At 26.1% G+C, this 27,478-nt stretch overlaps 1 protein-coding gene across 3 annotated transcripts in view; it reads right to left on the reverse strand.

The window, feature by feature from the left end:
* LOC113547762 (WNT1-inducible-signaling pathway protein 2) overlaps positions 1-27,478 on the reverse strand; it is a 268,501-nt gene that overhangs the window by 166,481 nt on the left and 74,542 nt on the right. The window contains exon 1 of one of the 3 annotated variants that reach the window (XM_026948244.1): positions 12,664-12,914. The exons of the other annotated variants lie outside the window; for them this stretch is intronic. The gene's annotated coding sequence lies outside the window, so the exon portion shown is untranslated. Of the gene's footprint in view, positions 1-12,663; positions 12,915-27,478 lie in introns of those variants that run through there. 3 annotated transcript variants of the gene reach the window in all.

A 27,478-nucleotide genomic window follows, 5' to 3' on the forward strand; every position in this document is an offset into this window, starting at 1 on the left:
AATTGTTTTAATAACGTATATCATGATTTAAACTATTATGTTACTGATATTTTATATATGAAAGGTTATAAGTTTGATAAAAAAATATATATAATTTATAATTATATACCTAACAGACACAATATTTTAAATTTGGTTTTCAATAGTAACGAAATCTGATGGATATTAAATATTTTAGATTTAAATTTTTTTTTTCTATTTTATAATGAATTAACGTAGTAAGTTTTTATTAGTTATCTTTTACATAACCATATTTTAAATATCACGTCGGCTCGTAGTGAGAAAATTTGGCCGGCTTTTAATTAAACGAAACCCTGTTCAAAAAAAAAAAACAATGATAAAAATAAAATAATAAATATTTTTACCATTGAACACCAATCGTGTTTCAAAAAGACATTGACTGTTAGATTTATTAAAATGTTTGTTAATTTTAAAATATCAGATCAATTAAAAATAAATGTCTCTAATTGAATAAAGAAATGGTAGACACTATTAAATTATAATAATTATTTTACAGCATTCAGTGCTGAAACGTAAAAAAATTGTTTTTGATCATATTCAATTACAATTAAAAACGGTTCGTCGAATTATAAATGTATATATAATATGTGTGTGTGTGTGTTTTTGTGTGTGTGTGTGTGTGTGTATCTTTTTTATACAAAATATATTAATACAAACAAGTTTGGTAAGATACACTCTTCATAAGTAATATGTAGGAGACCTCAAAATGTTCTAAAAACAAAATGTGTTTTATATTATTTTAATATAAAAAACTTAAACACCTATAATAATATTTATATATCATCGTAGCATTTTAAATATAAAGTATATAAACAAACTAAGGAATGTGGATATATATTTTAAAAAAAGTGAACAAACTTATGGTGAGGACTGTAATAAGTTTAATGAACAACCGGTCTCTGCTTAACTATTTACCCACTAAAATATATCTAATGATTGTTTTTTATGCAATAATTAACTAATATAGAAAAATTATCATATTGATAACCACAGAAACACATTTTAAAGACACAATATATTGAATTATAATTATATTACCGATGTACCAGTATTTTGATATTTTTTTGAAATTTTATCATTTCGATTTTCAGGATTAACTTTGAAACAAATTGTATGTCACAATTACCGTATGTCATATAAAAGTTCAAATAAAGTTTCCATTTAAAACATTGTACCTATAAGAGATACTTGTTATAAAAATAAACACATATTTTACGTCTTCACTTTTATTATATTATATTCTATCATTAAGTATTTCTATTTTTAATTATTCAATTATTTAAAATTCGTTTTTTTTTTATCACAGTTGTTTATTTATACTAGTTCATAGAACACCTAAAATGTAAAAATTTAAGAAAATAAATATATCAAAAATTATTTTATTTCTAATTCATTATTTGTCCATATTGTATACATTTATTTATATTTTTTATTACAATATACATTTTGTTGTTTAAACTTATTAATTTACTATTTACTTAACAATACAAATAGACTCTCGGAAATTATCGCATTATAAAATATAAAACGTAATGATTCGATATTAATTATCAAATTATTAGAGTATCGTACACCTTATCAGAGAGCGTTTAAAATAATTTGATGTATAATTTATGATACAACGATAAAAGTTTAGTTTTTAATTATGGAAATTATTAAGGATATTATACGAGTAGGTCAGTAGGTAAATAATTTATTATATTATTGTTTTTAACGTGTACGAATTACTTAACACCATTAAACATGATAAAACTGTCAATTCAATCAAAGATATCTGGAAGATTTTATTTTATGTAAACTTTTCTCTGTATAATACTGAGAATTAAAAAATTAATAAGTAAGAGAAAGAAACAGAATAAGCATCAAAATGTAAAGTTATAATATTATAAGGACATGAGATTATTTTAAATATGGAAAAAAAATTATTTCATCATAACTACGAAGAAATATTTTCTGGTTATACAAGTTTCTCTTTTTTTTTTATTAGTATGGATGATGGTTATTTAAAAATTATAGCTCAGTAGGTACTGTAGAAAAAGAATAAATAGTAATAAAATACCGTCGTTACATTCTCTTGGAAATTAATACCGAGTTTTATGAAAAATATCCTTGTTAACGTATTCTTACTAATATGTTTATACTTTCCGTGGTAATATTAAGACCACTTTAATTCACTATAATGAGAGGTAAAAGTTGTTTATATTAAAATATTTAAATAACTTAAAAATGTAGAATTGTATGAACTCAAAAAAAAAAACTACAAATATATATATATTATAGTTTAAGTTTATGATATATAATAAAAAAAATATTAAATACATTATTTATATTAAGTCCAGTATATACAAAAATATAGTGTAAATACAAAAATATATTTATACATATATTTGAACGCAATTTAAATGAGATTCAAATGTATGCTGAAAAATAATTTTATTACGTGAATATAAACATTATAATACAGTATATGTAGGTACATTTACAACATTTTTACAATCTCTGTCGTGTGGGCAGTTAAATTTGTAAAACATTAATACATCTCCGTAAAATATTAATAAATTACATGCTTTGTCTAAATATTATGTTCTCGTGTCATTGAATACTAATTATTAATATGATAATGTGGAATATTATACATTTAGAAAATAATGCGAGTATGTAATGATATATGTTAATTGTAAATATATCAATATTACATTTAAAAAAAAAAAATGAATGCCTACAAGGGGAAATGTGTATGTGAATTTAGTTGACAGTTTATACTTCAAAACACTAATTAATAATCATATTGTTTTTGAAAACTAATCCGAACAACGGATTTTGTTAACGATGAGTGTTATAACCGTATACACGGATTCTCAGGTTTTTTCATGATTTCTAAAAAAATGAATATCTTTGAAGTATGATCTCTATTTAATTTCTAATCTATATACAGACGTCGTATTCAACCTTTTGAGCTTTATAATGATACTCGACAAACGCATTGAAATGGCCAATAGTTCCATTACTACTCCGGTCAGGATAAAAAAAATATATATGTATATATATATTATTCACATAGCAAATACTAATTAACTTTATTTTGTTATTTTTAAGGTTTAGCTTTGGTCCGGATTTTACACTTACTTTCCATACACAAACAATACACATTATGTAACGCAAGTGTGAATTTAAAAATATCGGCTTACATAAAATAAGAATTACGAGATGTGCGCATACAATATTTTCGCAAGATATAAACCTACAACGAGAATAATAATAATAATAACGTTGTGTTCGATCCGAATATTATCGAATTTCGTGCATCGTATAGCAGTTTTACAACAACCCAAAACGAACGGTGTTATTAATATAAACGATACCGTCGTGAATAAATAACGTTATTTTCATTTACAACACATACCGAGAGGGTGAACTACACACGCGCGCTCGTGTTTGTGACGACGACGATAATAATAACAACAATAATAATATTATTATAATTAGTCACACGGCCGCACATACCATATAATATATATGTGTGTGTGTGCGATATAATATGATACATATACGGTCATGTAACGAATATATACACATACTGTAACAAACTGTACTCGCGAACGGAACCGCGTCGATGCCTGGCGGGCCACACACACACGCGCACACACATAGTTATATACATATTCACACGCATATAATTATTATATCATTGTCATAAATTATTGCTCGCCCCAGCGCTCTACGTGCAATAGAGACAATAATTAACCGACTGATTGCGTCCGTTCGTGCGCGCATATGGACGCTGGCGGATCACGGGAATATGCGTTTTATGCATAACTCACGACATTCTAGACGTGTGTCGTTTATGTCTTCTGGCGAGTAAGCCAGAGTGACGTTTCACGTTTTTGAGAATAACGCTTTTAGTATTTAGTGTAAACCGCTATCGTGTCCGTCCTGTGCGTATGGCAAAAGCCAATCCGAACGTTTGAGTGAACGCGCCGAGACAAGACTTCACGCCGGCCTATGCGGTTTTTCTTTTATTGCGTTATGTGGCCGAACACGCGGTATACGAAACTCAACCGTTCCGCGTGATACGGTGGTTAGGTTAAACTACGATCAACATCATCTGACACACCGAATGAACCCTTGCAGACCTCCTCTCTCGTCCACCGCCGAGAAAAACCCGGCTATTTTCAAACCTATTTCGTTAACCCGTCTATATTTTGCTGTAGAACAATTTCGCCGCCGCACATATACCTCCAATCATTTTTATTTGTCATACACGCATTTCGAAACTGCGGTGTTGCAGATTCACAGTACGAATAATATTACTTTTAAAAGTAATGTAAATTCCCACATCAGCAAAACATTAGAGTTTTGGACTGTCATAATACCTATATAATTTATTATTTATAAGTACGACGATGTATATGACGATTATGATATATGAGTAACGGTGTGTAGACTGTTGTAGATGATTGATTTTGCGGAGCTAATTATCGTTGTGGAGACATAAACAGTGTTTAAAACTATCTGTTTCCATATGCCTTAATGATAAGACACATTATTAGGAACTTTTTTTATTAGAAAAAAAACACGTGTGTGCACAGTTATATTATATTATATTTTGTCGTCTTATTTAGTCGATTTGTACTGCTATAGTAACAACTGACAATAATATAATCAACACCAATAAATGTATTTGAATAAAGTTTTAATTAACTTGAGTTAATTACACGCTATACTTGTACATTATTATTATTACTAACAGGTTATACTTGATTGTATTTCTACCACAAGAGGTTAAAATGTTTTATAAATATATTTTAAAGTTAAATATTGCTTTAATTGTTTAAATTTTCAACCTAGTGACATATTTAATTTGAGCTTAACCGTCGATATTAGTTACTGGTAGATAAACGTTTTTTTTTTTTTTTAATAACTGCAATTAAGAGACAGCGTTCGATAAAGTTTACAAAATAATAAAAAAATTAAAAATATAACAGTAAGACAACTTTGGAGATTCAGCCATTCAGATAATTATGGTAATATTGTTCGCGAAAATTCAATTTGAATATTGCAAAAATCGACAATCGACCATAGAAACGCTTATTGGGTCTATATACTTAGATGACAGCTAGCGGTGTTGTTGAGTGGTGTAATCTCATCACCTATGACGTAGATGCACAATACTACGATATTAATAACAGTTGGCTATTTTTTTTATATACAGAAACAAAATCGTTACACTTACAATTATCTTATTATCAAGTTCTACCATAAACTTATTTTCATTGAATTTCAGCCGATTCCGAACAATACAATTATTATTGTACGTTTCTGGAAGCTACCGTAGTAATGTTTGGGCTGGTCTAACATAATGTAATTCACAAATTAAGCTAATGCATTTTTATTCTTTAATTTTGAATCTATTCAAATCCTAGTTTTTGGAACTTGTTAATATGATTAATAATCATATTGTTTATACAATTTAAGAACTTAGAACAATCTTATGAAAATACAATCTTCTATTTTTTTTTTTTTTTACAAATCATTACCACTCTTTTAGATTCTGAGAAACAACGTAGCAATGAATGTATTGATTTTACAATAATATGCTTTTTTATACTATTACTTTTTTTTTAGTCATTCATCCTTTTAGAATGTTTCAATTTTAAACTTCAATATCTTTTTTGGTAGGAAAGTTAGTGGTTCTTTGGTGACGAGGGAGAGGGTCTTAAAAGTAAAAAATTTTCGGTACTTCACTTATAAGAATTCAAAAAAAAAAATATAGTATACAGCGATCATAAGAATATGCAAAACTAGTTATTGAGAAAATTTATTTTCATACATGATTATAATTTAGAAACAAATAACTATTTATACTTGAAATGTTCACCAAATGTTTGTATTAGCATTTTCTATAAAAGGTATAATTTTTAAAATATTTAGACTATTTTTTAGCTATTAAAAGACATTGAGTTTAGTTTTTTTTTTTTTATATAAATGCCTTTGAAAAAAAAATACATTAAAAAAACTAGCAAATTATTAATACAAGGTTCTTCATAACTTTATTTTTAAAAATGTACATTTTCATTAAAACATTATTGAGACGATTTTAGTACTTATGTAGTTATGTATCATATAGACTCAAAAACTACTCAACCAATTTTTGAGAGATTGTTCTTAGAGATATCACAAAAGTTAAATTGGAACATGTTCAGAAGTATACCTAATGCTATATTTAATCCGTCATTGTTTTTTTGCCCATCTCAGCCGAATTAATTCACAAACCGAAAAACACTAATGACAATTTGCCGCTAAACTCAAGTACACTTTAATGGGGATATATCAATAAAATGCCGTGTTGTATATTTTTTTCATTTTTTCACGGTCAAAATCAGGTTTTACAGATAGTATAAAATAAATATATAATACAATTTTTTTAGTACTCTGTAACATAAGCTGATAGAATAGTTTTTTGGTATGCAATAATTTCACATTGAATTCAAATTGAATATGTATATTTTATATTCAATGACAATCTATACCTATTTTACAACGAATTAATTATCTACTTGTTCACTATTTACTATTCATCGTCAATGTTTAAGTAGATTTTTTTTAAATTGTATATGTTTTTTGAGTAGTTTTTAAGTTATGAAAACAAATGTATTTACTAACGATTTTTAATAATTGTTTTACAAGTAATATAATATTAATGTAGTATCTTAGTATCTATCATCTAGAATATGTAAATAATAGTATAATACCTATATCTATTATACTCTAACATTTAAATAATAAATAAATAACATTTAATACGTTTATATAATTTAAAACAATATTAAAATCATCATAACTTTCATATTTTACAACTAAATTATACTTGATACACAAGGTTAATAAATTCAAAAATTTCTTAGGAGAGTAATAAAAATTTTCAAAAAAAAAAAAATAATAATATACATAACAATTTACAGTAAAATAGTTTGTCTCATTTCGTCAAAATAAGTTTGAATCGTCACAGTACAGTATTTTAAATTACGATCCTCAAGATGTACATTATTTAAAAATATCAAAAATCATGATTTTTATAAGTTGCATTAAAGGAAAAATGGAAATGTGCATTAAGCTTGGTGAATTATCCTGTATAATATATTGTAATTTAACACCGCATGGCTTGATACTGTGCGTACTGTATACAATAACACAAATACGTCGTTCGTGAATATGCATATTTATTATTATAATAATATCTCGTCGACGAAACGTGCAAAAAAATGAATGCCATGCTAAGAGCGGTTTCGATGATAAAAACAACAATTACGTTTCAGTTTTCCATCCGTTTATTTCTCGTTCCTCTATTTTTTTGTCACCCCCGTTGTAGTTTTATAGAAATAGATTATTTTGGTACTAAAAAAAAAAGAAATCTAAAATCTATCACGTCGTTTGTTGATATAAATTACAAATTGCAATTTATTAAACGGCTATTTTAATAAGATATTTCACTAGTCATTGGCCGTATTGGCCATGGCAATTAATATATTTTTACTGAATTTATATTATTTGCATTGATGTTATAGCCGAATCAAAATTTATAAAACTATTACTTGGAAAATTATAATCATATTATTATTATCCAATATAACTATCAGTAAAAAAAAAAAAAAAAATGTTTGACAATATTTGGAAATTAGCAAAATTGCAATGATCATTATACTTCTTTATGATTTAATAGAAACAATTAAATATTTATAAATATGTGGTTTATATTGCAAAAATACGAGTATTTACTATTTACGATAAATTCAAAAAAAAAAAAAAATGATATAAAATATATACTAAATATTTTATGATAACTATAAATAAATCATAAGTTCCTTTTTGCGTTAAAAATCAATATAGGTAAATACAAATTAATATAAAACATAAAATTTGAATTTAAAATCCATCAATTTATGACCCAGTTTAATAAAAATAACTAAAAAGTAAACTATTTAAAATTGAATACTTTTCTATTTTTTTTTTTACGCAAGTCCATCTATATAATACGATAAAGATATGATTTTTTTCTTTTAATTATTCTATTGTAGCACCTTCGCGTTAGGTAAGGCGTTTAACCGTTTTTATTTACTCAGAAACAGAACGAATATAAGTTATATTATTTTTAAAACTTTATTTAGTTAACCAGAAAGTTTATAAAAATTGATTAAGTTTTAAAAATATATAGAAAACGCTAATTCATACTCTCATCGTATAAATATTTCTTATAAGCTATAAATTATTACAGCTTAATAGAAACGTATTTTCTCTTACACTCAAAATATTAAAAAACATTCAATTTCATACAATATTACATTTGACTGAAATCCATTTTATAATGGTTTGAAAACATTTCGTACAATCAATCAACGTCAATTTTTGTCGATATACATTAGAAACAAATATGAAACATCTTACAGTGCAGATTAAAGAATAAAAATTGAATAGCTAACTTCATAGTGCAACTGTGTTTAATATTTTAAATATTGAAATTAAAAATTACCGTTATTAGTTCATAATTTTTTAAAGATATTGATTGATTTATATAAAATATTTTAATAAAAGATAATATTAAAAAATATATTCATTTATGTTATTACAGTGGTATGATTATGAAAAATAAATTTACCATACTATTATAAATTAAATTTGATTTATATATATAAAAAAAAAAATAATAATTTCCATTTCAATTCATTATATCTTAAATATCACAATTTTGCACTAATCAAATAAACGTTACATAAACAAATTAAAAAAAACGAATACTATCTCGGATTCATTAGTGAAATACTTCACTAGACACTGGAATGAATATTATGATCCAAAACGACCACTTTTGTTATCATAAATCAGACCATAGACTAAAATAATTTCAGAAAAAAAATAATAATACATTTATATTATAATATTATAATTAAAAATCAATACAATTTTTATCTTATTAAATGATCGAGTAGCACATTTTAGTTATAATTATGTAACAATTTTTTATAAAAACATCGGTGATATTTAAATTTGAAATTATAAAATAGTTATTATTAGATTATTATTTTATATTATTTTAAAAGATACGATGCCACTTTTTGAATATTAATATGAAATATTAAAAGACAGTGGACTTATCAAATAAGTTAATAAATTACTTATTGGAACACAACAATGAACAATGAAATTATTAAAAGGCATACCGTATATATAATTAATTAAGTTTTGGAGGCAAATATTTGTTATTTTTAATGAAGTGATTATTAACGACTTTTGCATTGTTTTTTTTAATTTTTAAACGTTATTAATTATTTGATTCAATTACAACAATATTTTTTGTTTAGTTCGACGTTAGAATTATATGTCTACTTTTTTTGGATTTTAAATTCAATTCAAATTTAGTAATATATAATTCAAATTTTGTAGCTGTTTAATTATATTGAACAGTTATTATTTATAATAATGGATATCTTGGATTTCGTTCAACATTTGAATACTAATTGTTTCATTGTAGATGTTAATATTATAAATACAATTTCAAAGTGATAATTTCAACAGTAATATAGGTACTTCAATATCCAATGAAGTTTTACATCAGAGCAATTAAAAATTTTAAAAAACGAAAGTTTATGATGAAAAAAAATATGATATTATTATTTCATTTGTTAAAAGAGTAATTTTTTTGTAACTTATTCAATATTTAATTAAATTTTCATTTTGTGCGTTGCACAGTGTACACATCATTATTTCTTTTTATTATTTTTTTAGATTCTGAGCGGAGCAATAAATGTATTGATTTTAAAATTATGTGTGTCATTATCGAAATACTTAGATTTTCAATTTTAATATTTAGTAGTTCAAAAGTAAAATGAAAAAAGTTAAGAATAATGAATTTGCGAAACACACAAAAAAAAATTAAAGAATAATAAATAACAAATATTTTTAACCAATACTAATTTTTTACAAAATAAATGTACTATTTTTTTTTTTAATTGTTGTTTTCAAAAATGATAAATTGAAATTTCAAATTTTAAATATTCAAACTAAAATTCTAAAAATTAATAATAGTTTCCTCAAAATAGTTTTTACTAAAATTAAAAAAAAAATTGTAGAATTCCATAAATATTTTTCATATGCATTTGAAATTTAAATTATGACAATATAACATATTAATATACAAAAAATGAATTATTTTTAAAACATTATTTTCTTGTTTTGTTATAATTCAAAAACAAACAACCTTAGAAACTTTAATTTTTCGACAATTTATTAATATTTGTATTATAATTGTATACAATATACTAAATAATATTTAAAATAAACTTTTTTTGAACTATTTATAGACATATTAAGTTTTTATTTTATTTTACATTAACTTAGCCTCACAAACCTTGGATATTTAATACCAGGTTTATCATAAGTATTCTATTTTGAAACTAAAAATCCAAATATATATATGTATAAATGTTTTTCAGACATTTGAAGTTCAAATTAGGATGAAATTAGATATTAAAAAAAAAATAACAATTTTAATTATTTTATTGTAATTCAAAAAACATTATTCGTGGTAACTTAAGACTTACGTATATTATTATATGTTATGTACTTACATATGTATAACATTTTTCAAACATTTAAATTAATTTTAAGCTAATGTATTTGTATACCATGAATTTATTTACATTGTTCTACAGTAAGATGGATTATTGCCCTAATAAGGGCAATATTTTTGGAAAAAAAAAATATCAACCTACTATAATACATATATAATACTTATAGTAAAATAAATTACTTTAATAGCTATATCAAAAAGTATACCGCGAAATATATAAATCCATTTTTGCTGTTTTCGTTCAAAATCATTTATTTATTATTGAATTAAACTGTAATTAATATTGAACAATGAATTACTCAATGACGAAAAGTGCACTCAGCACTACTTTTTACTAGAGCAGTTACCTATTTTCCCTTTTTTTTTTCTAATTTCTATGTTTACGTATACAACCAAATCTTGATTAAACAACGATATTTTTTTAATATAATTATTATAATACAGATAAAACGTATAATGTATTAATAATATTAATTTATTTACTATATTTAAAGTATAATTTTTATTCAATAGTTATCAATATCGACATAACTGTACATTAAATAAAATACAATTCTGATCATTGTTTAAAATGACAACTTTTATTAAATTCAAATGGTATTCATCATTTTTTCGTAGTCCATTATATTACCCTGCGTTCAAATCTCGTGATTCGTCAATCGTAATTACCAAAATTTTTTCTAGACCAGTATGAAAAATTACGTTGGCATTTTAGTCAAAGCGTTCGCTTTTTTTAAACAATCATATGGCCAATTCAAGTGCTGCCCAATTAGTGTTAAATGTTTTTTTTTCTAAAAATGTAAAAATCACAATCTAACAATTACTTCGTCTAGACCAATCGTACAATAATCACGCCACAATTGCATGTATACCGCAGTCATGATTAATATCATCAATTTGAGAATATAAATTCAATTAAACTCACCGTCAGATGGACAGCTCTGTTACTTTTTAACTGCATTTAAAGCTGTATTTGCTGATAGTAAAATCCTTTCTAACTCGTGCAGGGAATAGATTTTAAATTCATTCATATTCTAAACTAGCCTTTTAATATTTATTTTAAATCATAAAAGTGACTATAATAATTTATATAAAATAATCATCATTACTTTATTACTATTATAGATATGTAGAAATTATAAACATTAATGATATAGCTCGAAGAATACTAATAATACTATTGTATTTTATTAAATTATAAACAGTTATATTAAAATAAAATTAACTACCTTATATTGGTTTTTCACAGGCAATTCTAGTTCCTTCGCGTTGACAAACAAACCCAAGGTTTTTTAATAGATATGAAATAGGTAAATAATTTTTTTCGAATATTTTATGTTTATTTCATTGAAATATCGACATAATTTTTTAAATTTCAAATATTCAATTTTATTTACATTTATCAATGTATAGCACGGTTTGTGTAAAAAACGTGTTCTAAGAAATGTTAATGTTAATTTTTTTTTTTATGTAATAATATTATTTGATAGTTATAGTCTGTTGTATGAAACGATTCCGTAATTATTGCCTTCGACGTCATCGCATAATGCGTCGAGTCATGAATACTTTATCAATTCGTATTTAATAATTTGTTTATTCCGCCATGTATCAGCGTAATAACATTACGAGCACACAAATTATCAGTTATTGCTTTTTAAATAAAATATAATATCAAAATTATCTTTAAAATGTTTTTATTCGTAAAGGACTCTATTATGATACCCGTAGCGGTACATTGCACTGGGAAAGTAATTACAGAAACACGTTCAATGTAAAATATACGGTATACGAAGTTATTATTGCGTGTTAAACATTGCGATAATATTATTCATATTGCTGTACGCAATATTATTTTTGTTATTAAAATTGCGTCGTTAGAGTTTAATTTAAAATATATACGGATGTGCAGAGGTTTTTTAGAAAACTCCAATGTAAGTTAATTTCATATTTAATTTTATTCTCATCAAAATGTTATATCATAACCATAAAACGATTGCAATAATATCGGAATTACTGACCGGTGATGGTGCAGGGACCGGGTCGGTTGGTGGATTCGACGGCGTTTACTGCGTATACCGTCGTAGAACTTCCAACAATGCCGGTTGACAATACCGGTAGATCCCTCCAAAACGCAAATATCCATACGCGCGCGCGCGCACACGCACACACAACACACACGTACACATACGTGTTCGCAGACCGGAAATCTCGTTAACTACGCAATCCAGTGGGCCACGGACCGGTCGGGCGAGCAGGTCGGCGAGACGGTAGTTTCTCATCAAGACCGCCGTACATAGTTCTGTTATCGGATGAATTGTTTTGCCGGGGGAAGCGCGTTAAAATTTAATCAACGAGTGCGTCGCACCAATGGCGTTGGTTCCAAACGCCAAAGCATTATGACGTATAGCTACAACGGACGTCACATTACATTATATGTATAATATATATATATATGCACGTAGGTACGTGTGTATTGTAATAACAGCGCACTACAACGTTAAAATAATACGCACAGCGTCCGAAACGCACGCAAATCCCGACCATCGACAATAAGTCGTTATATTATTAATTATAATAATAATAACGGTACAATTATTATAATAACGAACGGCTACGCGGCGACTGCGATAACGATATGATGCCCGTGCATTATAGGCGATGACGATCACTATGGTATAATAATGATATACAAATGCCCGTGTATGGGATCGCGTGTGCTCTTATACGGCTTTAGGTCGGACCATAATATTATTCCGTGCGCAGCGATGGTACTAAAATCTCATTAAAACGGAATCGTACCGGCCGCACGGCCCAAAGGATATTTTAACGTGATCCCGAACAAACCGCACATTGTAATATATGTATTATATACACCTATTATAGGTGCACACCGCATATTCGATATATACGTAATATGTACAAAAAAAAAAACACATTCACGTATATTTGCTTATATTATGTACTCGCCATTTCCATACGGATCGGCTCGTGTAGTAGAAACAGTCTGTAAACTATATTGCCCTAATATCCTATTCGTTTTATTTATTTATTTATTTTTTTCTGCTCGCGTCCACCGGTGTATATTCAAATTAAGGACAGACGTATAGCAGGACGACTGCAATCGAATAAAAACGGAAAACCCGCAGATAGAGTTACGGAGTCTCCCCGGAGAATCACTCTAATGCGTCTATTGTACCCCGAAGAGTGACAAAACAGTGCACTTAAGTATCGTTCGGTTGATGAAAATGACATAACACGTCACGGTAGGTACGTGACAACTTTCCGCTGTATTTACATGTTGAAATTACGTACTCGATATCACATTGTTTATTTTTGATAACACGATTTAATGCAATGTGTACAATAGCGTCTAAGAGATAATTTATTTGATTTGCGATTGGTTAAATTTTAGATCATCTTTAGAAATTTTTAAAACCGATCGGTTTCGGACCACTTATATATTGTTATCGTTTTAATAAACATGCAAATACGTACCTATAATAATATTTTCCTTTGGGATTCGAAGTTATTTTTATTTGAGAGGTATTATTTCATTGTAATAATGCTCTGAAAATATTTTATTTTTACCATAATCGAGCCACAAATTCAAACAATGTGATTTTACCGTTCAAAAATCAAATATCTTCCTTCATCCGAAATAGATAAAAGTCCCCAATAGATATAATCTAATGGGAAAAACTAGAAGATTTAACATAATAAAAATAAAAAACATAAAAAAAGCTGTTATAGTAAAAACAATGATTTTAACAAACTGAATTCATAAATATCGATTTTAAAAATATACGATAAGTGTTGGTTTTGAAAGTTTTGCAGGACTTAAATAATATTATATTATGACATAATATTATGTACTTTATTATGTATTATACATTTATTATGTAGTACTTTTTTTATTTGTAATATATACAATACATAATATTTTAGAAAGTACCTTAAAAAACAGTTGAATATTTTTAAAATACCAAAAATAGTATTTTTTAGAATGTACAATATTTTAAATTTCAATAATAAGTTATTGTAGTATATAAACTTATAGTTATTGCTTAAAAATAAATATAATAAAAATTGTGTTTTTAAACGAATACCTATAATTACATTTATTAGTCTAATATAATAAACTGAAAATTTCAGTTGAATAACTTAAAAATATTTATGCTATAAATATTTAAGTAGGGTCAAAATATAACATAAAAACATTTTAGTAAAAGTATATGTTATTGACATTGAGTACATGTTCGTCGATAAAAATGAAAGTATTTATGATAGCAGCGAAAGAGCAATTTGAGTGAGTACAAAGTTATAAGACGATTAACGAAAGTTAGAGAAGATATTCTGAATATGTAACGGAGTTTAATAAGAAACCGGTAATACGAAAAAGGAAATTATCTCTTAACCATGCAAAATGTAGTTATTTATTTTTCTAACTGCAAAGTTTCTTAGTATATATATATATTATTGATAATAACTTGTTTAATGACTAAAAGACTAAAAAGTGTAGTATACACGTTTTATTGATTCACTTGACTTAAGTCTATAATATGTTAATTTTAGCAACATTAATCACTCTAATACGGTGTTATTTAGAAAAATTCAACATATAAGGTTTAATTGTATTTTCTTTGAAATCAATTTTATATTCTATTTTTCTAAAATATTTACAGGCTTATATCATTTAATCTCAGTGCTCTTATGTACGCGTTGAGAATTATTAGCCTGCAATTGGACATATGTTTTCTTTTTTTAAACCATACAACATTTCTAAACTTTCTATTATATTTTTTTTTCTTTATTACCGACAACAGAAAAAAACTACATTTATGAAAGATTGTTCAGCAAAAATAAAATACAAATCCAACACAGTAATGAAAAACTCCAACTTGTCAAAAATGAATTTTTATTATATTTAAAATCAATAATATGTCCAAAAAAATAAATATAAAAATGTATAAATTGTTTTTCAAGCATTTGATGGAAAAATTTCAGTCGTTGAAACTTTGGTAATGAATGATCATATATATAATCATTTTTAAAGAATTCATTCTAAACTTATTTCAATTAAATGTTGAGTACTCTCAGTACTCTTTAATATAATATTACTCATCAAATATTTATTCTCAAAAGTTTTATAATATGAGTGTTATAGTTATATATAATATATACTGTTATAGTACAAGTATACAATATTTATTTGTTTTTTTCTATATTTCTATTATTTTTCCACAAACTGTATGCCAAACACATTATTTTAGAAAACAAACTAGAATTCAATTAAAAAATCTTAATTATTTATTAATAATATACGCATTTTATTTTTAATTACATATTTAATGAAATTTTAAATAAATTTACTAAAAGAATAGGTAGCTTATTATTATACGATATCTAATCTGAAACAAATCTAATTATTACATTACATTTTTCGAGTGTTCAGCATCAGTTAAATTTCAATTAATCGATTATAAAATGTATAAGTATATATATTATGTCAAAAATAAATATTATCTATAATAGAGATAATATTTAATTTTTTAATAGTAAAAGGTAACGAATAAATGCATAATTATTCATTTTATAGATTTAACCGAACGTATTATTTTTTTAAATACATAATAAAACTGAGTATGTATTTACGTTTGAATTAAACGAAAATAGACATAACATCGTCCATCTGCCACTTCTAATCATTTTAATTCATACGCAAACTGGTAAGTAAAAATTTATCATATTATGTCAATATTATATTACGCTCAAAATAATAGTATTTAAAGAATAATATATGATATACATTAGACAATTTATTGTATTTTCCAATGATAATGTTCGTATTATCTTGAGTTAATGGAAATTTAATGAATTCTTGGTTAAATAATTAATTAACATCATAAAATTATTCATTAAACGTAATATTGAGCTATTATAATATTGTTTATTATCAAGGTTTGAATAATTGGACAAACGATTTAGAATTACACATTTCCATTAATTGCATTTAAGTATTATGAAAAATGAGAAAAATATTAATTTTGCGTTTATTTAACAAGTATAAAAGTCAATAATCATTAATCAATGCACAATAATTGATTTAAATTGTATGTTTAAAATATATACTTTTCACTACTACTTTGTTTACAACTCGCTTATATTTTATAATTTAAAAAATGATATTACAGATATAATTTAAAAAAATAGTTCATATTTACAAAATTAAATTAGATATATTTTTCAGGAAATTACTTATAATTTGATTGTTGGATTACTTGTTGCGTCTGTCAAAACTGATAAATGATAATTATATTAAATATTTCGTTTTTATCATATTATTTTTTTTTCTAACTATGTAGAATTAATTAGTAAAAGTACACAATTATAACTAATTAGTTTTTATTTAAACCAAAATATTTATATTACATACAAAATACCTATGTAAATACTCAAAAACGCACTGCATTAGTCATAATTAGTCTTATTTAGTATCAAATTGAATGATATTTCTGTTTCTGTTAAACCATTTTAGTATTAAAACTAAGTTTAGTTTATAACTGTTGTTTTTTTAAATATGTCTTAAAAAAAAAAAATATTCAAATTTTGTAAGTTATGGAAAAATACTCAACTTTATTTATACGCTGTATTTATGCTATAAAGTAACAATAAATATTTTAGCAGAAAAATGTTGAATTGATATATGATTTTATTTCAATCTATAAAGAACAAATTTTAGTTACAATTAAAAACAAGCATGTTATATTAAATATGAAGGTTCCGGAAGTTTTCCAAAACTTCTTTTTACTTCCCTGAAATTCCATTCCAATCCAAGGTCATCCAGCTGAAACTTTAAATGTTATTGCTTAGTGAGAACAGCGTACACTCTTTTACACTGGTTAATAAAACGTATATCATTATTTCGCAGAGAGTTAATGTAAACTCCATTACCATTGACTGATTATTCTTTTATAAAATAATCATTTTATAAGGTATATTATCGAATCATTGAAGAAAACACAATAATTAGGTTGTTATCGTAACTTGTGTATATAAATCGTGATTTAAGTATAAAAACAATATACGTATTTTCAAATATTATATGGGATAACCTAGAATTAAATGTATGTAAATTACACATTAGCATTTCGAATATATTTTAACCAATATAAAGGTACTTTTTACAAAATCGTATGTGATAGTTTCTTGAGTTACCTATTTATAATATAATAATAATATTTCTGTGGTTATAATATTGTATGTAGGTGTATTATTACCAATCCACCTAGTTTGATAAATTAATTAATGGTCTCGATTTAAATTTAATTAATTAAAATAAATTAACAGCAACAGTGTTTATTTATTTTTGTTGACCATTTTTTAAATTAAAATCAAAACCTAATATTGTTGTACAATTTTTTTTTTTAGTATTAAAAGTTAAATATATTGATACGCTGAAATGCAGAAACTGCACGTACTGTATTTTAGGGGATGATGAAATGGTAATTAATACTTTTATTTTTTGTTTTTTTTTGATCATAATATTTTGATTAATTGAAATTATAAAAATACATATCTAAGCAAATATTCAATTTTTAGATGTTTCAAACCATGTGTATTAATATTTGGTTTTAAATTTACTATATTATTATATTTAATTAAATAATCATAATTATAAAAAGACGATTTGTTTTTGACTGAAAATTAGTCAAATTTAAACATTTTTATTTCGTACGAGTATTACTAAGCTACTTTTTCTTTGTACGTAAGCTTTAAGAAGATATCGAAAATCCTAAGGCATGACTTTTGATATACTTAATAAATTTCATCTCGTGATTTTATTGTGTAGAAAGTTATAATTTTAAAAAGTTTCTTTTTTGATCAAGATTTATTTCATGATTTATTTAAAATTTTTAATAATAGTGCACTATTCTTCACTTAGTTTAATGCAGTAACACAAGTTTCGTACACATGGATTCTTTAACATTTAATATTTATTTTATCGTACTATAGAGTAACACGGTGCAATATATAGGCAATATAGCTACATATATGCGTAGAAGTGAACGGTATTATGAGCACTCTTTGACTCTTTATCTTTTGATGGTTTATAATATAATATGTTTGTTATCTATTAAACATTGAGTTTGACAGTCATATATTGCACTTAACCGTAACGAGGGTCCAAATACAGAAAAAAATATTTATTTATGATTATTTAATATATATTTTTTATTTATTTTTTTGGGGGGGGGGGGGGTGACGAAAACACCACAAATGTATTGTAATAAATAAACAATATAAATAATATTTGGTTTTTTCAAACGATTACTGATAGTAATAAGAGTAACGTTCGTAATACGTATAAATGTATAATATTATGTATAATTTCAAATCGTATGTTTTAATCCCTTTTTCGTGTAGTTGATACATGTATAGTGTTGTCAAAGGTTAGGTTCCGTATATAATGCTCACCTAAAAACAAAGTTTTATTATCAGTTTATGTAAAGACCGAGTGAATAAGAAAGGCGTGTAAAAGAAAGGTTATTCACAGGCGGATGGTAGGTGAATCGGTGCACTACATTGAGGTTTATGTGAGATAAATCAACTGCAGGCGTACTCGAGCTTAGAAATAATAAGGATGATGATGATGATAATAATAATATAATGAAGACGACGATAGTAAGGAGGAGAGAAAAAATCATTGAACAAAACGGACGGCATGGCGAGCTGTAGTAACGGCCGTAAAATCGAAGTTGCACTGACGTATTATACGATATTGATGTATTACAATTATTATTGAATATATTATTATATTATATTATAATCGAGTGTAACAATGAGAGCAGCGGCACGGCGGCAGCATCGTTTAGTCCGTGGCCCGTTTTTTGCAGTCGAAAAATCAGCCTGTCAGTTATATGAACTAATAACGGACACGATTCACAACGGTAATTGCCTACTGAGTACGTGAGGAATATAATATGAACGGCGTGGCGTCGTGCTCAATAGTAAATGCATTTTCTAAGTGCATTTATACATCTGCACTTTTTATTTTGTCGTTTAAACAACCAACACTCACAGCGTGGTTCAACGGTTACCTACTACATTGGAAGTGCGCGGAGCATAATGTCGGTCAAGTTCCGGTATACCGATCACAGCGAAAAGGATTAAAAAAAAAGAAAAAACTGTCAATCTTCGGCTACTGCCACCCCTTCTACCTATTTCCGAAATCGACTAAATCGTACGCGTATCGTTTTTGTGTATATATAATAGCTATTGTCGCACAGCACCGTTCATCTTCAAAAGCTTTTTTTCACTCAGATCACGCGAGTTCGCTTTGCATAAATACAACGAATACGTACACCGGGGCAACGTCGGAACAGAGCAGTAACACTCTGTCAGGTCTCATGACCGCACACAAGTAATACTGTAGCAATACGTATTCATATTATAAATATTATATCAGACAGCGATTCCGTTTTCGCGTTTTCCCATTCAACGGACGCGATTAATATGTGATTCGAATGGCATATAGTGTGTGCGTACACACACACCCGCCCACTCATTATGTATACTTTATATTGTATTATTGCACGTCGAAACATACCCGCGAGTACGGAGCGATTCTTTAGGGGCAGACCCGACGATGCACGATAAAGCGTAAGATAATTTATTTTTTCCGTGTTTAACATCGAATACGATTCTACAATTTGAATACCTACGGTTATATTATATAATTATAATATTATTTAACAAGCTAAACATTTTTGATTTTCAAATATACAAAATATTATTATTGATACTACTACCTCATCCTGCGCTGCAGTATTGCCCGTTAAATGTAAGCTGCACTACAATATAACGCATTCGTTCGGACGGTTAGTCGACAAATAAAACGCAGATCTAAAACTATGAACAATCTAATGATAGTAATTGTTTTATTTTCTGTAATCATCGTACAAAATGTCGGAACCACGAGTGAAATAGAATGAATCGATTGCACACACACGTACGCTCATACGCGTACGTGAATAAATACATTTATTGTAAAACATTTTTCTAAACAGTATAAATCGGATATGAACAGTATCATTGTATTTATAAAAACTTATCAGAAGACGAGAACATTTTTAAAGTCCCTTACACGCTACGAGGTCCTACTTCTCTTCTCTTATACTGAACCGTCGAGTCGGTGTGCGTCCGTAAGTATGTACAGGTAACCTTTTAATCAAATGTTCGCTCCCTTTTCATATACTATAATATATTATACGAGTAAATACATATATAAATATAAATATATATATATTCACAGCCTTCAGAATGACGTCGACGCTGTTTATTTAGGCATACAATATAACACTCGATAGATACAATCCGCTCTCCGCTCGACAAAGGCCGCCGCGACGACCGGTTTTTGGAGACTAAAGCGCGGAAAGGTCCACTACGTTTCAAAATTTATTTTATTATTAATACGCGCTGATGGCGGTCTCGTTGAAACGCGCACGCGGGCGGACCATCGCTATCCGATTTGTGCGTGCGTGCCGTGTTGTTTAATTGTTGTACGATGACGCCGTTCGGAATTCGGCCACGTCTGGACGAGAACGACGTGCGGCCGACTGCGACACTTACTATTCGCACACATACGAATAAATAATAAATTGCAATACTTTATTATGTGTAAAACACTAGTTTGTAATGCGATGTATTCGTTTAAACAGCACAGATTATTATTTACAATAAGTCCTGTTTTATATAACAATATATAAAAATAAAAATTTCGTTGGGAACAAAATATTAGCTTATTGTTAAATCCTTTATTTTACAATTTACTGTTTATTAGAACCATCGATTACACCTAATAATCGAATCACTTTTACGCTCAACTAAAATCAGTTGTTTATTTTTACGTGTATTTTTTTCTAGTAGTATAATATGTACATTGCGTATCATTGGGGCGATAGACTGAATTTACGGTGTGTATATGGTGTATATATATATATATATATACAGCGGTGGATTGACTAAAATATTCAGCACTGAAATTACCGTGTGACAGGCCCACCACTTACCAATTATTGTTGAATGAAATCGTTGCAATTTTATTTTTATTTTAAGTTTACTCTAAGTCCTATAGTTGAAATATGTTTAGAAGTGCATAAGCAATATATTTTCAGCAGTTTTTTATGCTATGGTAGTAAATTATTTTAGGTAAAATTACTCAATTTTTAGAATATTTTTTTCTTATAAAAATAAAGTTACAGTAATCAACAGTTCTTTTTTCTAAACCGATAAATTGTCTCAAAGAGGAAAAAGATAAAAAATCATAATCTTTTCTATAATATAAATTCATCCGTGTCTATATACTTTTTGTCCACTAAAGATTTTTACGAATATTTTATTGACTTTAGAATGTAATATATTGTAACTGATTGTCATAACCTTGTATGATTTCAAAGATAATTATATTTTCTTATAAATAATATACATTGATGTCTTGATTTTAAGAACTAGTAAATTTAATATTTTACGTAAAAATGACTATAAGTACATAGTTTATTATTAAACCAATTCATATACTAAAATATACATTTAATATCTATATAATTTATACTATCAAAATATATTATTTAGCATTTTATGACGTATAAAGTTTGATATCATTGATCATTTTATATGATACAGTATTAATGTGAATTGTTAAATTCTTTATTTTAAAAAGTTTATAGTTTGAATTTTTTTCTAAAGAACAAATTTTACGATATTTAAAATGTAACAGTGTTTCATGGAACATATGTTTTTCATTGGCATATAAAGCATATATAGCTTATTTAAAAAGAAAAGTGAAACTCGCGTTATGTTTTTTTTTATTTATCATAAAACTAGATTTATAGAGGTTGTTTTTAAGAGTTATACCTTTCTAAATTTAAAAATAAAAAATACATTGATTTTAAACATAGTTTTTTGAAATTGAATTATTATTTTACTTATATTATATTTTAAGTTATCCATGAATTAATAATTCTCTTTTTTTAATCAAATTTAAGAATATTATTTTAATTTTATTTTATGTAATATATATTAAAAATTTTTTTTTAATTCAGTCACTTCTCAGTTCTCACTATAATATACAGACTAAGTCTAATAATATCATTTTTACTCCAAACTTTATCTTGTGAAAATATATTAACGAGATAATAATTATAATGATATTATGTAATCAACAAGATGTGTCTAACTGTTTTTACGCCATTAATTTAAAAAAAAAATCATAAATTCCTTAGAATGCAATCATTTTTCTTTCTAGGTACCTTACCGATTTTTCTAATTATAATTACAAAGCAACGACATACATTCAAAGCTAAGAAAATTGTATAGTTAAGTACTTAATATTTTCGTACCATATTTTCATACATTACGTGCTCATCACATCTGTACATGACCCAACCAGAACAACATTTCTTACGTCACAGTCTTTGGTAAACAAAAAACACACCGTCACAATATTCAAATAAAGTACTCTATTGTTCCACTTTTGAAAAATATAAAAATTGACTAAAAAAAAATGTACACACACACACATGCTCGAACTTTTCTGAATATAAAATATCTGAAATATATTATCAAATATTTTCCTAATAAAATCGATTTTCATTGATAGGTACTCGAATGGATTGACGTCGTTATAAGACATAATATTATATAATTGTCAATATTGATAGACTCAAGCAATAAAACAAAGTGAATTCTTAGAATAATTAACGTCTATCCAAACAATAAACAAAATATATTATTTAACCCAATCACTTGATAATTAATATCAAAGTTATTATAATTTAATATTATGTATAGCTTCGTATATTAAACTCTAATATATTTAGTCGAAGATAGTATTTTTACATAAAGCATCGATTTTAGTCGACCTGAATTATGTTTTATAAAATGGATAACTTGATAAATCATTAATTGTTTACTTTTTCAATCACTTTAGAGGGAAAAAAAGTAAAATAATAAGGTTAATTAAAATAAGGCTATTCGCAATCATTTGCGATTATTAGTTATTGCAGAGTAGCGTCTACCGATTAGTGATGAGTATAAGAATAGCTTTTAATTATCTTCTAAATAATATTATCTAACTACGGTAACGTAAGAATATAAGTATACATGATTACATTATTTTTATATTTAAAAAATAAATCGAATCAATTTAACTAAAAACATTACTTTGTTATCAACGACGGATAGATAGTGTGAATATTAATTAACTTTTACCATTTTTTTTAATTGAAAATAATAAAAATATCTCTTGTATTTTATCATATGAAAAATAATCAAAAAAGTCATTTCATAATAGATTTGGATTTTGTTTTGTATAAATCGGAAATATTTTTTTAAAGCAACTACTCATAAAATTAAAATCCGTATTATTGAATCTGTGTATATATCTTAAGAAATGCATCATAAGACCCACAACAACCGTTAAAAACGTGTGATACAAAAAAGTGATTTTGTATAATACACTTTTTGAAGCTTATTCATAACCATTTCAATTTAGAGATAATATATTAATATATTACATAACAGTATTTATAGTAAATTTAATTGAAAGTGTGTGTGTTATATTAAAAAAATTATTGAGAAGAAAATATTTTTAAACAACTGTACATTTTCTAAAATGATTTGCTTTTATTTTTTATTAAAAAACACTATAAAAATTGCTTGTAATTACAAACATTGTAAGTCTTAAGTATTATATTCATTTTTAAAATCATTTTTAAAAAAAATGTACATCCACATTGTAAGTGATAAGCAGCAATTTGTCGCTGTTATCATGAAAAAAGGATACATTTTGTATTTTAATTATGTTTTTTTTATTTAATTTGTCTATTAGAATTCTCCCTTAAAGTATATAATTGGATAATTTTTTTTACTCAAAAAATATTTTTAGACATACAAATTAAAATACTCGTAAAAATAAAGTTAAAAACGCAATACAATATTCTTTGAATTTTTTTAGTGTTTAAAATTACTTAGAACTATGTTTTGATTGGAAACAATTAATAATATACGGACGTAAAAGCCCTGGAAGTCAGTTGTTTTTGTGTATGATATAATAGTGGAAGTGAAGGATGGAGGATTCAGACCAAAGGTCATCGCGAATCCTAATGCCCACAGGAACGATGACAATGTAATAAAAATAATAATGAGAAGCATAATAAACAGAGCATGACATTTTAATGGTGTCCTGCGCCATATCGGTATCGAATTCGAAAAGGCAAATTTAATTAGACCTCTAATCCTTTTCATTCCTATCCCATTCGCGGCCGCCATCGCTGGACCCACTAAGCTCGGGGCCTAGCAATAACTTCCTCGCTCCCGCCATCACCACTGTAACAACATACTTCAATTGCCCTCATCCCCGAGACACACAATAGGAAATTAATTTTAAACATTGTATTCCGCTGCCGGATATAAAGGCTGATTTATATTGTCTATGTATGTACTTATATCTATACGTATTACACAGGATATATAAGCGTATCCGCAGTCACCTCCTCGTCGGCATAATAACGATACAGTGCCGTTCTTAAAAATCACATTCTCTATCACCACTATTGCCACTTACTACGCCACAGCTTAATTCTTGTCTTTAACATTTTGACCTTTACAACAAAGGTGGTCTTGCGATAGTTAGAGATTAAAGGCGTTTACTCTGCGATCCGAACGTCTATAATGCACGCGAACCACAACCCTATACCCAATCCATATTCGGATACTCTCGATAGAGGATCACAATGATTTATCACAAATATTCTTAAAACTGTGAATAAATATATAGTGCATAATATAATTTTCAATCGTTACCGTCGTCCATATCGTGAGTGATTTTTTCAGTTCTATGTGAAATGGTTATTTAAAGTGAACCATATAATTTTAACTCAAAGTTATGAAAATATATAGAATAAAACATCATCTAGTCGATTTATTATCATTGAACCGTTCTGTATTCTATCGTAACGCTTAGGTATTTCGATATTGTTTTCTCAATTGAAGCGCCTCGATGCCGAAATATTGCTTGTAAAGTATTACCTGAAACAAAATCAATAATTTCTATTAAACTAGTGTTAGTACGGGGACAATGTAATATAACACACAATTCGTTAAAAGTAAATTTATAGGTTTTTGTGCCCATATATAATATTTATATTAATAAGAAATAGTTGCACCTATTATGTGTATAAATAAAATTTACAACACGATAGGAAACAAGTAATTTACAATGATATTATTTTTATTTTTATTACGCATGGTAGTCTGTATTTTGTAAATAGTATGTATAACAGCCATATAATACAGAAAAACTTTCCTTAGTAGACATTTCTTGGGGAATGGGTATATTTTACTATTTTTCAATTGGAAAACCTTCGAATAGTGGACACCTATTTAATCTTAATTTAAAAATAATGAAGAAACGGTAACAGAAAAATACACTCACATTAGTATATAATTATAACAAATGCACTTTACTCTTTATAAATTTCAAAAAAATTACCCCTCTGAATAACGGACACTGTTGGCCACCGAAAGTTTACGCACTATTCAAAAATTTTACTATATAAGCAACTACTATTTTAATATTATGATATATCAAAATTGAAATCAATATCATTAATTTAACGATAGCAAAACAGACTATTCATAAATCATCATTTTTAGTTGTTGCTGTTATTAAAGATTTGTTATTTATTTAATTAATATACAGCGTATCGCATGTACCTTTTGAATGCAATATACATACTATACGGTCTATACAATATATAATTTTAAGTTAATACATTATATTTTACAGGGTTATAGTACAAGTACAATAATATTGGAAATAATAAATTCAGTATCATTCATGTGATATTATTAAGCGATACTTTGACTTAATTTGCTTAGCGATCATATTATATTTAATACTGTTTAACCATTACTATCTATTTTAATTATACATTTTCACGTTGTAAAATAACGATTTATTAGGTTGTAGGTACCATAACGGGAATATAAGATAGATAAATCAATCTAACTATAGATTAGTATAAAATACTGAAAACAAAAAAAAAAAAGTTAATATAAATAAATTTCAATATTATTGAACATAAAGTCAAACAATTAAAGTTAAAATCTTAACTTTTTTATTTTTATATCTTTAATTAATATACAAATATATCATTTAAATTTAATTGAGTGTTTACTGATTAGACTATAAATTATATTCTAGTCTTGAATTTCATTAAAATCAAAAAAATAAATTAATTCATCGATTTTTCAAATAAGAAAAAATGTAATGAATTGTATAACCTAACACTTTATTTTAATAATACTTATTATTAAATGTATGGAAGACACCAACCCTGAAGAACATAAGAGGTGAAATTCAATTATTTTAAAAATACAATCCACAAACGTGAAATATGTAAATTAATATGACAAGTACAGATGTATTCAAATCGCGTCACTATGTTTGACATTCGCGTAATGTTTATTAATGATCATTATTTAATTTCAAATTAATAACGAAGCGTATTAATTGTATTATGAATGCAAAAATAATAATTATTAAAACAAATGAAATATATATCTCAAACCACATATTTCTCGCGACGGAACATTCACTAAATTATAATCTTTCCTAGTCACGAGCTTATAAAAATATAAGGTATTTTCAGTTATCATAGCCACTTTTATTCCAGATGGTTCCTAATACGTTTAAATTAAAACAATAAGTGTCTAATAAGTGTCTGTGTCAGACATGAAATTAATTACACAATGATAACGATCAAATAAGTT

Source organism: Rhopalosiphum maidis, chromosome 1, assembly GCF_003676215.2.
Source record: "Rhopalosiphum maidis isolate BTI-1 chromosome 1, ASM367621v3, whole genome shotgun sequence".
NCBI lineage: Eukaryota > Metazoa > Arthropoda > Insecta > Hemiptera > Aphididae > Rhopalosiphum > Rhopalosiphum maidis.